The sequence below is a fragment of the Hippopotamus amphibius genome, chromosome 12 (genome assembly GCF_030028045.1).
Source record: "Hippopotamus amphibius kiboko isolate mHipAmp2 chromosome 12, mHipAmp2.hap2, whole genome shotgun sequence".
Lineage (NCBI taxonomy): Eukaryota > Metazoa > Chordata > Mammalia > Artiodactyla > Hippopotamidae > Hippopotamus > Hippopotamus amphibius.
In genome coordinates, this window is record NC_080197.1 from 71,539,843 (window position 1) to 71,556,424 (window position 16,582).

General features: G+C 35.5%; 1 pseudogene; it reads left to right on the forward strand.

The window, feature by feature from the left end:
• Window positions 1-8,855: 8,855 nt before the first annotated feature.
• Window positions 8,856-9,562, forward strand: LOC130834018 (taste receptor type 2 member 42-like; annotated as a pseudogene).
• Window positions 9,563-16,582: the final 7,020 nt, after the last annotated feature.

Sequence of the window (16,582 nt, forward strand, 5' to 3'; positions counted from 1 at the left end):
TTTCTGTGAAAGCAATGATAACCACAATGCACAGTAAAAGGATGAAAATAAAGATGTAAAAGAGGACATCAAAATCATAAAATGTGGGAGAGAGTAAGAAAATGTAGATTTTTTCCCCCAGAATGTGTGTAAACCTATGTGACTACCAGTGTAAAGCAAGTAAATATAGGAAGGGGTTAACATAGTAGAAAAACAGCAACCACAAATCAAAAACATACAATAGGTGCACAAAAACCAAAAAGAAGAGAACGCAAGCATAATACAAAAGAAAATCATCAAACCACAAAAGGGAAAACCGAAAAAAAAAAATAAAACAGGAACAAGGGAGAAATGTAAAATCAATGGGAAAGCAAGGTTTAAAATGGCAATAAATACGTATCTATCAATAATTACCATAAATGTCAATGGACTAAATGCTTCAATCAAAAGACACAGAGTGGCAGACTGGACAAAAAGCAAAAACAAAAACAGAACACAAGAGTCTACAATATACTGCCTACAAGAGACCCATGTTAGGGCAAAGGACACACACAGATTGAAAGTGAGGGGATGAAAAAAGATATTTCATGTCAACAGAAATGACAAGAAAGTGAGGGCACAATACTCTTATTAGAAAAGAGTCTTTCTTTCTTTCAAACAAAGAAAAAGAACACTATATAATGATAAAAAAATCAATACAAGAAGAGGATATTATACTCTTAAACATATATGCACCCAATACAGGGGCACCCAAATATGAAAAAGAAATACTAACAGACATAAAGAGAGAAATAGATGGAAATACAATAATAGTAGGAGACTTAAAACACTCCACTCACATCAATGAAGATCTTTGAGACAGAAAATCAATAAGGCAACAGAGATCCTAAATGATACAATAGAACAGTTAGACTTAATTGATATTTTCAGGGTATTACATCAAAAAACAAAAGCAAAAAACCCAGAATACACATTCTTTTCAAATGCACATGGAACATTCTCTAGGATTGACCACATACTAGAGCACAAAACTCAGCAAATTTAAGAGTATAGAAATTATTTCAAGCTCTTTTCTGACCAAAACAGCATGAAACTAGAAATCTACCACAGAAAAAGAAATGAGAAAAAAAAAACAAAACAAAACACAAAACATTACATGGAGACTAAACAATATGCTACTAAAAAACTCATGGGTAAATGATGAAATCAAAGAAATTAAAAAATACCTTGAAGCAAATAACAATGAAAACACAACCATAGCAAATCAATGGGATGCAACAAAAACAGTTCTTAGAGGGAAGTTCATAGCAATACAGGCCTCCCTCAAAAACAAGAAAAATCTCAAACAACCTAACCCATCACCTAAAGGAATTAGAAAAAGAAGAACAAACAAAACCTAAAATCAGAAGAAGGAAGGAAATAATAAAGATCAAAGAGGAAATAAAGATTTAAAAAACAACAGAAAAAAATCAATAAAACCAAGACCTAATTCTTTGAAAAGGTAAACAACATTGACAAACCTCTGGCTAGGCTCATGAATAAGGAAAGAGAGAAGACCCAAATAAACAAAATAAGAAATGAAAGAGAAGAAATCACAACTGATACTTCAGAAATACAAAAAACCATAAAAGAGTACTATGAACAGTTATTAACCAACAAATTTGACAACCTAGAAGAAATGGACAAGTTTCTAGAAACACACAGCTCACCCAAACTGAATCAGGAAGAGATAGATAACTTGAACAGACTGATCACTAGTAGTGGAATAGAATCTGTAATTAAAAAACTCCCTACAAACAAAAGTCCAGGGCCAGATGGGTTCACAAGCAAATTCTACCAAATATACAAAGAACTTATACCAATCTTTGTCAAACTCTTCCAAAAGATTGAAGAAGGAGCACACCCAAAGACATTCTGTGAAGCCACCATCACTCGGATAACCAAAACCAAAGAAAGATATTAAGAAAAATAAAAATTACAGGCCAATATCTTTGATGAATATAGATGCAAAAATTTTCAACAAAATATTAGCAAACTGAATCCAACAATGCATAAAAAAGGTCATATACCATGACCAAGCTGGATTCATCTCAGGGTCACAGGGATGATTCAACATACTCAAATCGATAAATGTGATAAGCCACATCAACAAAGAAAAGACAAAAACCACATGATCATATCAATAGATGCAGAAAAAGCATTTGATAAAATTCAATATCCATTCATGATAAAAACCCTTACTATTCCCTCTAAGAACAGGAACAAGACAAGGGTGTCCACTCTCACCATTATTATTCAACATAGTTTTGGAAGTTTTAGCCACAGCAATCAGAGAAGAAAATGAAATAAAAGGAATCCAAATTGGAAAGAAGTAAAATTGTCACTCTTTGCAGATGACATGATATTATATATAGAAAACCCTAAAGACTCTACCAGAAAACTGCTAACACTAATTGATGAGTTTAGTAAAGTAGCAGGATACAAAATGAATGCACAGAAATCTCTTGCATTCCTATACACTAACAACGGAAGAGCAGAAAGAGAAATGAAGGAAACTCTCCCATTCACCATTGCAACCAAAAGAATAAAATACCTAGGAATAAACCTGCCTAAGGAGGCAAAAGATCTGTATGCAGAAAACTTTAAGACATTGATGAAAGAAATCAAAGACGACACAAACAGATGGAGGGACATCCCATGTTCCTGGATTGGAAGAATCAACATCGTGAAAATGACTGTACTACCCAAAGCAATTTACAGATTCAATGCAATCCCGATCAAATTACCAATGGCATTTTTCACAGAACTAGAGCAAGAAATCTTACGATTTGTATGGAAACGCAAAAGACCCCAAATAGCCAAAGCAATCTTGAGAAGGAGAAATGGAGTTGGTGGAATCAGGCTTCCTGACTTCAAACTATACTACAAGGCCATAGTGATCAAGACAGTATGGTACTGGCACAAAAATAGAAAGGAAGATCAATGGAATAGAATCAAGAACTCAGAAGTAAGCCCAAACACATATGGGCACCTTATCTTTGACAAAGGAGGCACGAGTATACAATGGAAAAAAGACAGCCTCTTCAATAAGTGGTGCTGGGAAAATTGGACAGCAACATGTAAAAGAATGACATTAGAACACTTCCTAACACCGTACACAAAAATAAACTCCAAATGGATTAAAGACCTACATGTAAGGCCAGACACTATAAAACTCCTAGAGGAACACATAGGCAGAACACTCTATGACATCCATCAAAGCAAGATCCTTTTGGACCCACCTCCTAGAATCATGGAAATAAAATCAAGAATAAACAAATGGGACCTCATGAAACTTAAAAGCTTTTCCACAGTGAAGGAAACCATAAACAAGACTAAAAGGCAACCCTTAGAATGGGAAAAAGTAGTTGCCTATGAAACAACGGACAAAGGATTAACCTCCAAAATATACAAGCAGCTCATGCAGCTTAATACCAAAAAATCAAATAACCCAATCCACAAATGGGTGGAAGACCTAAATAGACATTTCTCCAAAGAAGACATACAGATGGCCAACAAACACATGAAAAGATGCTCAACATCACTAATCATCAGAGAAATGCAAGTCAAAGCCACAATGAGGTATCACCTCACACCAATCAGAATGGCCATCATCACAAGTCTGGAAACCACAAATGTTGGAGAGGGTGTGGGGAAAAGGGAACTCTCCTGCACTGTTGGTGGGAATGTAAGTTGGTACAGCCACTATGGAAAACAATTTGGAGGTTTCTTAAAAAACTAGAAATAGAACTATCATATGATCCAGTAATCCCACTACTGGGCATATACCCAAAGAAAACCATAATCCCAAAAGAAACTTGTACCATAATGTTTATTACAGCACTATTTACAATAGCCAGGACATGGAAACTACCTAAATGCCCATCAACAAATGAATGGATACAGAAGATGTGGCATGTATATACAATGGAATATTACTCAGCTATAAAAAGGGATGAGATGGAGCTATATGTAATGAGGTGGATAGACCTAGAGTCTGTCATACAGAGTGAAGTAAGTCAGAAAGAGAAAGACAAATATTGTATGCTAACTCACATATACGGAATCTAAAAATGGTACTGATGAACTCAGTGACAAGAACAAGGATGCAGGTGCAGAGAATGGACTGGAGAACTTGAGGTTTGGGAGCGGGTGGGGGGTGAAGGGGAAGCTGAGACCAAGGGAGAGAGTAGCACAGACATATATATACTACCAACTGTAAAATAGATAGCCATTGGGAAGTTGTTGTATAACAAAGGGAGTTCAGCTCGAGGATATAAGATGCCTTAGAGGACTGGGATGGGGAGGGTGGGGGGGACTCGAGGAAGGGTCGGGGGGGGAGTCAAGGGAGGGAGGGAATACGGGAATATATGTATAAAAACAGATGATCGAATTTGGTGTACCCCCCAAAAAATAATAAATAAATAAAAAAGTAAAACAAACAAACAAACAAAACCCAGATGATTGAACTTGGTGTACCCCCCCCAAAAAAAAATCCATTCATGATAAAAACCCTTACAAAAGTGGGTATAGAGGGTACATATCTCAACATAATAAAAACTATGACAAACCCACAGGCAATATAATACTCAATGGTAAAAAGCTAAAAGCATTCCTACTAAAATCTGGAGCAGGACAAGGATGTCCACTCTTACCACTTCTATTCAATATAGTATTGGAAATTCTAGCTACAGCCATCAGAGAAGAAAAAGAAAGAAAAGGCATTCAAATTGGTAGGGGAGAGGTAAAATTGTCATTATATGCAGATGACATGATACTATATATAGATAATCCTAAAGACTCTACATGAAAACTACTAGGACTGATAAATGAATTCAGCAAAGTAGCAGGATATAAGATTAACATACAGAAATCAGTTGCATTTCTTTACACTAACAATGAAATATCAGAAAGGAAATGTAAACAAACAATTCCTTTTAAAATTACTTCAAAACATAAAATACTTAGGAATAAACCTCATCAAGGAGGTGAAAGATTTATATGCTGAGAACTACAAAACATTAATAAAGGAAAATGAAGATGGTTCAAAGAAATTGAAGGCTATCCCATGCTCTTGGATTTGAAGAATTAATATTGTTAAAATGGCCATACTACCCAAAGCAATCTACAGATTTAATGCAATCCCTATCAAATTACCCATGACATTTTTCAGAGAAATAGAATAAATAATCCTAAAACTTATATGGAACCATAAAAGACCCACAATTGCCAAAGCAATCCTGAGGAAAAAAGCACAAAGCAGGAGGCATAACCCTCCCCAACTTCATACAAAATGACAAATCTGCAGTAATCAAAACAGTGTGGTATTAGCACAAAAACAGATATACAGAGCAATGGAGCACAGTAGAGAGAGTCCAGAAGTAACCCCACACACACATGGTCAATTAATCTTCAACAAAAGAGACAAGAATATACAATGGGGAAAAGACAGTCTCTTCAGGAGGTGGTGTTGGTAAAGTTGGACAGCTACATGTAAATCAATGAAATTAGAACACACCCTTATACCATACACAAAAATAAACTCAAAATGGCTTAAAGACTAAAATATAAGACATGACACCATGAAACTCCTAGAAGAGAACATGGGCAAAACATTCTCTGACATAAATTGTACCAATGTTTTCTTAGGTCAGTCTCTCAAGGCAATAGAAGTAAGAGCAAAAATAAACAAATGGTACCTAATCAAAGTTATAAGCTTTTGCACAGCAAAGGAAATAATAAACAAAATGAAAAGAAAACCTCCAGACTGGGAGAAAGTGTTTGCAAATGATGCAACCAACAGTGGCTTAATTTCCAAAATATACAAACAGCTCATACAAGTTAATAACAAAAGACCAAACAACTCAATCAAAAAATGGGCAGAAGACCTAAATACATGTCTCTCCAAAGAAGACATACAGATGGACAATAGGCACATGAAAAGATGCTCATCATGGCTAAATATTAGAGAAATGCAAATCAAAACTACAATGAGGTACCACCTCATACCAGTCAGAATAGCCATTATTAAAAAAGTCTCCAAATGGCAAATGTTGGAGGGGGTGTGGAGAAAAGGGAACCCTCCTACGCTGTTGGTGGGAATGTAAATTGGTGCAGCCACTATGGAAAGCAGTATGGAGCTTCCTCAAAAAACTAAAAATAGAGTGGCCACATGATTCAACAATCCCACTGCTGGGCATATACTCAGACAAAACTATAATTCAAAAAGATACATGCACCCCTATGTTCATAGCAGCACAATTTAGAATAACCAAGATATGGAAAAAACCTAAGTGTCCATTGGCAGGTGAATGGATAAAGGAGATGTGATATATTTAATGGAATATTACTCAGCCATAAAAAAGAATGAAATAATGCCATCTGCAGCAACATGCATGGACCTAGAGATTATCATACTAAGCAAAGTAAGTCAGAAAGAGAAAGACAAATATCATATGATGTCACTTATATGTGGAATCTAAAATATGACATAAATGAACATATCTGTGAAACAGAAACAGACAGATACAGAGAACAGACTTGTGGTTGCCAAGGGAGGGGGAGGTGGAGGGAAGGACTGGGAGTTTGGGATTAGCAAATGCAAAGTATTATATACAGGATGGATAAACAACAAGGTACCACTGTATAGCACAGGGAACTATGTTCAATATCCCGTGATAAACCATAATGGAAAAGGATGTGGAAAAGTTGTATATACACACACACACACACACACACACACACACAAAACTGAATCACTTTGTTGTACAGCAGAAATTAACACAGCCTCGTAAATCAACTATACTTCAATAAAATTAAAAAAAAAAAAGCTTACCCCCTTGGTCTGGTCTTTGATATAAGGGATACATAGTCACCATGTTTACCTGAAAAGTCTTAATATGCCTTTGTTAGGGATTTTTCTTCAGTTTCATTTATTACTGTTTCAGACCACAAAAGCTGTGAGATTTTATAACTTCTGTGTAACACAATTTCTGAACTCTCTCTTTCTGAACTCTCTCTTCCTTTTATGTTTGTAAGCCAGTCAGTTCTTTCTCATCTTGTCTTGTAATACCTTCATAAATACTTTGGAGAACAACCCATTTTTGTTCTTATCAACCACTTCCAGTAAGGTCATGAACTCACTAAACATGGCCTGCCTCAAAGTTACTGTATGTAATATTTTAAGAGTTTGCCACTGCATCATGGGGGCCTCCATGTCTCCAAGCTCCAAAATCTCTTTTTCCACCATTCAAATGCCTCTAAACAAATCTGCCCAATTTTAGTGTCAATTTTTGCATTAGACCAGATAGAGGCTTCAAAAGATAAAGTGATTCATACACAATGTATATTTAATATTGCTCTTTGTGGAGTACTGATGTGTCTGAGGGCCTTTTCTATTAATTTATCTAGAATTCAGCTTGATCAAAAGTTTGCTGTCTTTAACATGTGGCTTCTGAGATTGCCTTGCAGTTCTCTCCTTTCCAGATAGCCAAGGGCAGAAAAGCATGTGAAGGAGTGTGCTTGAGGAGAATTTTTGGAGGATTAACCTATAAATGGTGCAGTAATTTACACTAACATTACATTGTTCCGATTTCAGTCACATTGCCACAACCATCTGTAAGGGAGGCTGGGAAGTATAGTCATTCTATAAAGAGGAGAACATGGAATGTAAGACATGGAGGGCACTGAGTCACATTTCAATTGTAATAGCCAATAAGTTACTGTAAGACAAAAGAAATTTCTCTGTTTAGAAGCGTGATATAGCTTGTTGATGTCACTTTGATAATTTGTGTAGGCCCTTGCATCGGTCCTGAATTCTATTCTCCATTTCTTCATAAATTTTAAAAAATTCAAGTTCACATTGTGTTTATATCTTCATAAAACCATAACTGATTCTACTTGTAGCCTCCTCATGTGTATTCCCAGTATATTTTGCTTATAACTTCTAATTTAGTTCCCACAATATTATGTCCTAAAATTTGTAGTTATTTGTTCTAGGACTTGGTTGTGCAGTTTGGACTATAAATAATTTCCTTAAATTATTCCTATAAATCACATTGAATCAACAAAAATACTTGATAGGCAGAAGGATTTTACTAAGTGACAAATAGTGACTGAAATTATATATTTTTCGAGCAAGTCTTGTTCAAAATCTAAGATATTTGCATTCAAATGTATGACTAAGGGAAGATGCAAGTACAAATAGTGGAAACCAGTCTCTCTAATATTTGCATGTTTATATACCTGACTTCATTCTTTTAGTCATTAGCACAAATGGGAGACTGCAACTGGTGCCAAGGATAAGTGGATATGCTTAGCATTTACTCTGGAAATTATACAGCAACTGACTGTAAGTCGTAAGAAAGGTATAAGTGAAGCTTTGTATCTGTTAACAGAATTGTTTGGTGTATCACTGGAATTACAATCTAAATAGAATAAACTACTCTTTTTGTGAAGATCTCTGCAACTAAATCACATAGCAGAATTTTGGCTGTAATTTCTGGAGTTATGATGAAAATACTAAGGAAAGCATCATAAATGGATGTCAGTCTGCAACTACTTAACTATAAAGCTATCGGTGAAGCACAACATTAGAAATATTTTCATACAAATGTCAATTGGAAGGAAAGTCTCCTTTCTGGTAGTGGCAACAGGAGAACTCATCTTAGGAGTTCTGGGAAATGGGTTCATTGGACTGGTAAACTGCATTGAGTGGGTCAAGCATGGGAAGGTCTCATTAACTGATTTCATCCTTACCAGCTTGGCTGTGGCCAGAATCATTCAACTGTGGTTAACACTATTGGATTCATTTATAGTGGGGTTAGCTCCACATCTGTATGCTATGGGCAAACAAACAAACAAAAGTGGTTACTCTTCTTTGGGCACTAACGAATCACTTAACTACCTGATTTGCCACCTGCCTAAGCATGTTCTGCTTCCTTAAGATAGGCAATTTCTCCCACTTCTTTTTCATCTGGCTGAAGTGAAGAATGAACAATGTGGTTCTTGTGCTTTTCCTGGGCTCTTTGTTCTTATTGTCTGTTAACCTCTTAATGCAGGATGCTCTTGGTGAATTGTGAATGAATAGCTATCAGAACATGAAAGAAACATGACTCTACATTTAGGAAGTACAATTTTCTATCTTAGAAGGCTTATTCTTCTTAGCTTGATCTATATTATCCCCTTTCTTCTCTCTCTGGCCTCTTTGCTGCCTTTATTTCTTTCCTTGGTGAGATACACCAAGAATTTGCAGTTCAACCTGAATGGGAGACTTCAGCACAGAAACCCATAAAAGGACAATGAAAATGGTGACATCCTTCCTCCTCTTCATCATTTATTGTATTTCCGCTCTAATGGAAAGTTGGATCTTTCTCAAAGTACAAAGGTATCAGGCCATGATGTTTTTCAGGTGATTTCAACTGTCTTTCACTCAGGCCACTTGTTTATTACAATTTTGGGATACAGCAAGCTAAGACAGATTGCCTTGACACTACTGTTGCATTTAATATTCTCTCTGAGAAAAGCAAAATCTTTAGTTTCATAGAAAGAGTTAAAAAAAACTTTCTATATTCTATGGGAAAATACCTTAATAAAAGATCTTGTAGGTTCATTTTCAATTTCAAACATATCTTTCATCAGGTCCTTTTAGGTGTTGTTAAATAATGCTGAAGTTTCCCTTACAAGATTCCTTTAACTAAATATATTTTCTCAAAGTGTTTTGAAAAATGTTTTATTAAAGGAAATAGTCCTGCTATAATAACACTTTCTGCTAACAAAAGAGTATTTGAGAGTTGAAGAAGAAAGATTATAAACAAATATGATGGAATATTAATATGTATAAAATACAGTGCAATGTTAGTAACTGTACATGAAATCACAGTCATTGAAAGGAAAAAGTAATGTAATATTTTAAATTACATTAAAGACTAATTTAAATTACTAAAAATTAATTTGAAGTTAGAATAGGAAAAGGATTATAAAATGCTATGTTTAATAATATTTCATATAAATATAAAAGTATAAAAATTATTCTGACATAAATTTTGGAAAGAATGTGAAGCAATGGGAATTTTCATATACCACTCCTAGTATGATAAAGTAATACAAATATTTTGGCCAATAATATGGTACAATTTGAATAAGGTGAAGATGAATATACTAAGACCCAGTAATTTCATGCCTTAGAGAATGTTTGTACTTGTGCACCAGGAAACCTATACAGGAATGTGCATATCACTATTGTCCCGAGTAGCTAGAATTGAGATATCACCTGAATTTCCTGATAAACTGGATACTGGTATAGTAGAATACTATATAGCAATGAAAAAAAACAAACTAGAGCTACATGTTTATAACAAACAAATCAACAGATTAGAGCTATATAGATAATAATGTATATACACAGAAAATTGAGGGGAAATATAGATATAAAAAGGCATAAAAAACATTCAGTGAAATTCCAGCCCTATAAGGTTTAAAAATAGGTAAACTATATAGTTTTTGAAACTTGTTACATTAGTGGCAAAACTCTAAAGTGAAACAATTAGTGATTATTGTAACAACTGGAATAGTAAAGAGGGCATAGAGTGAAGAGAAATGTTATCAGTAGAAAAGAATATATGGGGAGTGTTAAGACAGCTGGCAAAATTCTCTATTTTGACAAATATAACATGGCTGTGAGTGTTATAATTTTTCTTCATTCCTGTGCATTTGTGTTTTCTTATCATCTATATGTGTGTTATGTTTTACCATAATGAAAATGTTTAGAGATCAGAAAAAAGAAAATATTGAAAATATTATTTAGCTGGAACCACATATTCTCATGGATATCATTGTAATTAGAGGTCTTGCTGAATAATGAAGAATACAGGATTATGGTAGTATGAAATCTGAGTTAAAATTTTCAAAAAACTTTAATTGCAAAAAGGAGGCTATAATTCAAGAATTATATATTCACATTACTAATGCTAATCTTAATTTAGAAATTGAATTTATTTTAGTTTAAGATGTATTACTTGAGCAAATAATTTGTAGATGATCTTAAATTCATCAGAGGATAACTATAAGAAAGATTTAGTTTTTAGTGTAAATAAAATCCCTTTAATAAAAAAGATAAAGTAAATAAAGTCCTTCATGAGTAAGCTCTTATCTTAACAGAGGACCAATAGCAGTACGCCATTACCTCTTGTCTACTATGAAATGGGCATGGAACCCCTTTTCTAACAATAGAAGCAGAAGAAAAGGACTACTGAAAAATTAAACTATGGAATAGAATGGTGTCAGTGTCATTGATGTATTGTAGTTTTCTTATTTGAATGTTGTTTTGAGAGCAAGTTCTGTTCTTTGACTTTTCCTGTAATGAGATCCTTTGGTGATTACCCAGCAACAGACAAGCTGCTTTCCAAGAAAAGCTAATAACATTACATCCCTTGTCAGTTTCTTCCAGCCTGGTGGAGAATGACTAGACCATGATTTTATTCTATTCTGTGACCAAAATGCTCAGAAAAGGAGGCAGACATTACTATTTTGTTAACACTACTTAAAAAAAAAAAAGCTTTCTATAGGAGCTTGGTGTTATGAGTATTTTATTCAGTTTCCCCATAGAAGATAATTTATAGAAGAGCAAAAGATTGTTCCCATCATTGAAACAATGACTGAGAAAATGAATAATCAAGATTAAGAATTCAATAGATATACTTAACAACCAATCAGGCACAGTGGAAGAGAGAATTAGTAATCTGGAAGATAACTACCCAGAACGAAAGATAAAAAGACAAAGATACAAAAATTAAAGCCTACAGGGTGAGAGACATGAAAGTTATAGTCAGAAAGTCTTAACATACTTATGGAATTCTGGAAGATAGAGAGAGAAAATGGTGGAAGCAATATTGATAAGATTCTTCTAAAATTGATAAAATGTGTCCATCTATTGATTGAAGAAATCATCAAAGCTTGGAGAAGATAACTAAGTTGATATGTAAATATTACAGGAAAGCAAAGTCCATGAAAAAATCTTATAAGTAGCTAGAGAAAAAAGAAAATTATATTTCAAGGATCAGGATTTTGGAAGACAACTGATTTTCAATAGAAATAATGGTAGCTAGAACTGCATAGAATATCTTCAGTGTGTTTCAAAAGAAAAGTTGACTTTTAACAAACAGAAATCCAAAAGGATATTTTTCAGATGTAAGAAAAATTAATCTAAATACAAAGTTGTAGATGCAAGATGACTGAAAATTAACTGAAATGGTAAATATATGTGTAAGTCTAAATGAATGTTGACTGTATAAAGGTCATATTTTGTCAGGTTAAAATATATAATGAGGGACTTCCCTAGTGGTACAGTGGTTAAAAATCTGCCTGGCAATGCAGGGGACATAGGTTCGATCCATGGTCTGGGAAGATCCTACATGCCACGGAGCAGCTAGGCTGGTGCACCACAACTACTGAGCTCCTGTGCTCTGGAGCCTGCGAGCCACAACTACTGAAGCCCACATGCCTAGAGCCCGTGCTCTACAACAAGAGCAGCCACTGCAATGAGAAGCCCATGCACAGCAGCGAAGAGTAGCCCCCACTCACCACAACTAGAGAAAGCCTGCATTGTAGCAACGAAGACCCAACGCAGCCAAAAATAAATAAAATAAATGTAATGAACAAAATATATGAGAATAATAACATATAGACTGAGAATGAACATGAAAGTGATACATTTAGTTGGATTATTTTTTGAACTTTTCCTTTTCTGTGAGTCAAGTCAGAGTTTCATATTTATTAACCCTAAAAGAAAAATTCTACTTCTAAGTATATACCAAGACAAATGTATCAAATAACATGTAAAAGAATGCTCGTAGTAGCATTTGTCTAAGTAGTTCAAGAAACAGCCCAAATGTCTACCAACTAAGAATGGATGAATATTTTAGTAAACTAATTCAATGGAATAATATAGAGAATTAAAAAGCAATGAACCACATCTATGTGCAACAATATGGATATGTTTCTGAAACATAATGAATAAAAAACCATAAAAAAGAAAAAATGTGAGATTGTACTTATATAAAGTTCAAAAAGTAGGCAAAACGAAGCTGCAGAGTTTAGTTTTGCACATTTAGGTAATAAAGTATAAAGAAAAGCAAAGAAATGATCAACGGAAAGTATAGATATTAGTCACCTCAGGAGAAGTGAAGAAAAAAAAGAAGTGGGTGGTGGACATCAGCTGTTTGTAGCATCCATTTCTTGACGTACATAGTAGTTACATGTGTGTTTGCTTTGTAATAGATAATTGTACATTTTCGTTTTGGCTGTTTCTAAGTGTACATTATAGTTTTTAATAAAAACTTTACATTTAGGAGAAATTTCTCATAGAAATTAATCATTACTGTACTCGTTATATACCTAAGGGGAAAAACCTACTATCTATATTACTATTCAAGTCTAAGAAAGTTGAAGTGAGAACTTTCTTATTTTAGTTGCACATATAGAAATTTGAGATTATGGTACCCTCCATCCCCAGATTTTTACAAAAGCTTTTCCTTGACCCTTAGTCATTCATCTCTCATGTGAAAAACTTTGACATACTTCATCTTTCTTTTTTTTTTTTGGCTTCTGAATTCTTGATGCATTAAGAGTACGTGGTGAACATATTTTCCACACTGTTGGGTTAACAGGGTATCTGTTTCAGTTAGCTTTTGCTGAAAAGGAAACCATTCTAAAACTGACACTCAAAAACTGACTTCTTGGGCCCATATTATTTGCTAAGATGAGTGCACAAAGCATTAATGAATCATGGAGAAATTCCTGGCACTAGTTATTGAATGCTGTCACATGCCTGACAGAATATGACCCCTATATTCATCTCATGTTGGTAGACTATCAATGGTGTTTTTGTTTTTATTACATTTAACAGGCTTCCCTCCTGTGGTTGGTTAAATAATGGCCCTCAATAGTCTACATCCTAATTCCTAGAACCTGTGCATAATGTTATGTTTCGAGGCAAAGGAGAATTGAAGTTGCAGATGGAATTAAGTCTGCTAGTCAGCTGACTTTGAAATGTGGAGAGTATCCTGGATTATCCAGGTGGGCCAACTGGAATCACAAGGGTCCTTTTAATTGGAAAAGAGACAGGAGAGTAAGAATGAATGAAGAATATGGGAAGGTGGAAACAGAGATCAGAGGAACATGATTACTGGCTTTGAAGAAGAAAGGGGGCCTTGAGCTAAGGATTGCAGCCAGCCTCTAGGGGCTAGAAAAGCCTAGGAATGGATTCTCCCCTAAAGCTTCTGGACGGAATGCATACCTGCCAGCACCCTGATTTTAGCTCTCCTTCATTTTAGCCCAATAGGACCTGTTTCAGGCTTCTGACCTCCAGAATTATCCAATCTACCCACATTTATGGATTATCCAAACACTTGTTTTCTGTACTTTATATAAACTTTTTCTGAAAAGGACAGGTTAAATTCCAAAACATTTACCTATTCATCTACTGTAGTTAATTGGCAGATCAATTGCAGCCAGACCGAGCATATTTACCATGTCCAAGACTATTTTTATTTCTATACATCGAACCAACTGTGTGACTGGCACACCAGTTTGAGATAGGAGGGAAGGGGCAGGGCACAACATTTAAAAGAACGACATAACCATTGAGGACATGACAGAAACTGGTTAGAACCAGTCAGGATCAAGATGGCAGAAAACTCAATTTCCAGTAGATCTTGAACCTCATTATATGCTCATTGCAATACATTAGCATAAGCTAAATGACACACTCACAGGTGCCTTGACAGTTCTGAGGCTAACCATAAAAGGCCAAAAACTGGGCAGTGGCCAAATTCCTGGAAATCCATACTCTTTCCCCAAAATCATTGGAATAATCCTCCCACTTGTTAGCCTATGAAATTACCAGCCCATAAAAACTAACCACCCTCACACCCCAGGGCCTCTCACCTTCTGAGATGGCCCATACTCTTGTCTATGGATGTGTGTCTCCCAGGCCCACTCTCACCTTATGAGACAGCCCACACTCTGTCTCTAGAATACGTTTCTCTCAGGGCTGCTCTTGCCTTTGAGACAGACCACATTGTGCCTATGGAATGTGTATCTCTGCTTTCACTTTATTATGGCTCACTCTTGAATTCTTTCCTATGCGAAGTCTTACTTGGTGGCCCGTCCTAGGAACTCACCTGAGACCTAACGCATGACCATCCTCATGCACACCACTTTCCTTTCATTTTAAAAATGTAGCCCACTTACTTCTTGGGGCATAGCTCTTTTGCCTGCCCACTTGTATCCTTCCCAAGCATCCTATATTAATAAATATACCTCTTGCCTACCACTTTGCCTCTTGCTGAAATCCTCCTGTGCTGCAACATAAAGAACCTGAGCTTCATTAAATCCTGAGACCAGGTGTGAGGTTTCAGCTGGGAGATCATGGGTTCGAGTCCCCTCCTAAGCCAGAGATTGTGGGTTCAAGTCCCATCTGAGGCGTAACTGAGTTTGAGTCCCGTCCGAAGGAGTGTGGTTTCAGTCTTACTTCAAGAACATAATAGAAGTCATCAGGATTATAACTAGGTGAACCAAAGGGTTGAAAGGTAGAGTGGGAAAAGAATAATTTAGGTGGTTGAGATTTCTATTCTCTTCATGAAAATTTACATTTAAATAATAGATGCACAGTCCTTCCCCTAAAAACAAGACTTCAGCAGTATTGTACTAAACAATTTCTGTGCATTTGTTCCGAAACTGCTTATCTCTTCTCTAAGTTTTTTATGTTTCACAGTGAATTCTAGTTTTGGTTTTCTAAAATTTAATTGCTTTAGGATCTTCTAGAAAAGACTTGTGATCATTTTTCTAGGTTTCTGTACCCTTCTCTGGTTTTGCCTCAAGTGAGAAAATCCATATGTAAGCCTCTGTATCATGAGTTATACTGGCAAGTTTTCAACCTGTTTTTTTTTTGTGAATGGAAATTTAGAAAGCTGGTACTTAGATGCAGTGATGTAATCTTAGAGCAAAAAGAAAATTGCAAATCAGTGCAAGTTACTCTTACATTTGCATGAAAATCAAATGGAATTCAGCCTTTCAATCAGTACTCATGAAGTGTTACTGCTTGTATTAGTACAACTGTTTGAAAGGAACAATAACATATATATGTTAGTACAGATTTTTTGCCCACAACATGTCTGAAGGATTTCTAGATTAAAACTGTACAATAAAGCATAATGTATGTGTTAGGGAACCAGATGTTGTGGAACCATTGACTGAAACTGCCTGTCCTGGCCAGGCACAGTAATGACTGCTTGCTTGAGTTATCTCGCAACAGGAGGTCCTGATATGGAAAAAGAAATTAACAGCTACCACTAGCAGAAATAATTCCGGAGGGACCAAAAGAAGGGAAGAGACACCAGTCCATAATATGTCTTGCCAATCTCCCAGAAACCATTGTGCTGGAATCCCTCTTGGCTGAAAGATGCAGGCACCACAAGGAAGGATCCTGAGTCAGAATAAATATGGGCACAAGCAAGATGGCTGGCCAGAGACAGTCCAGAAACTAACCAAGTTACAGTGAAACCTG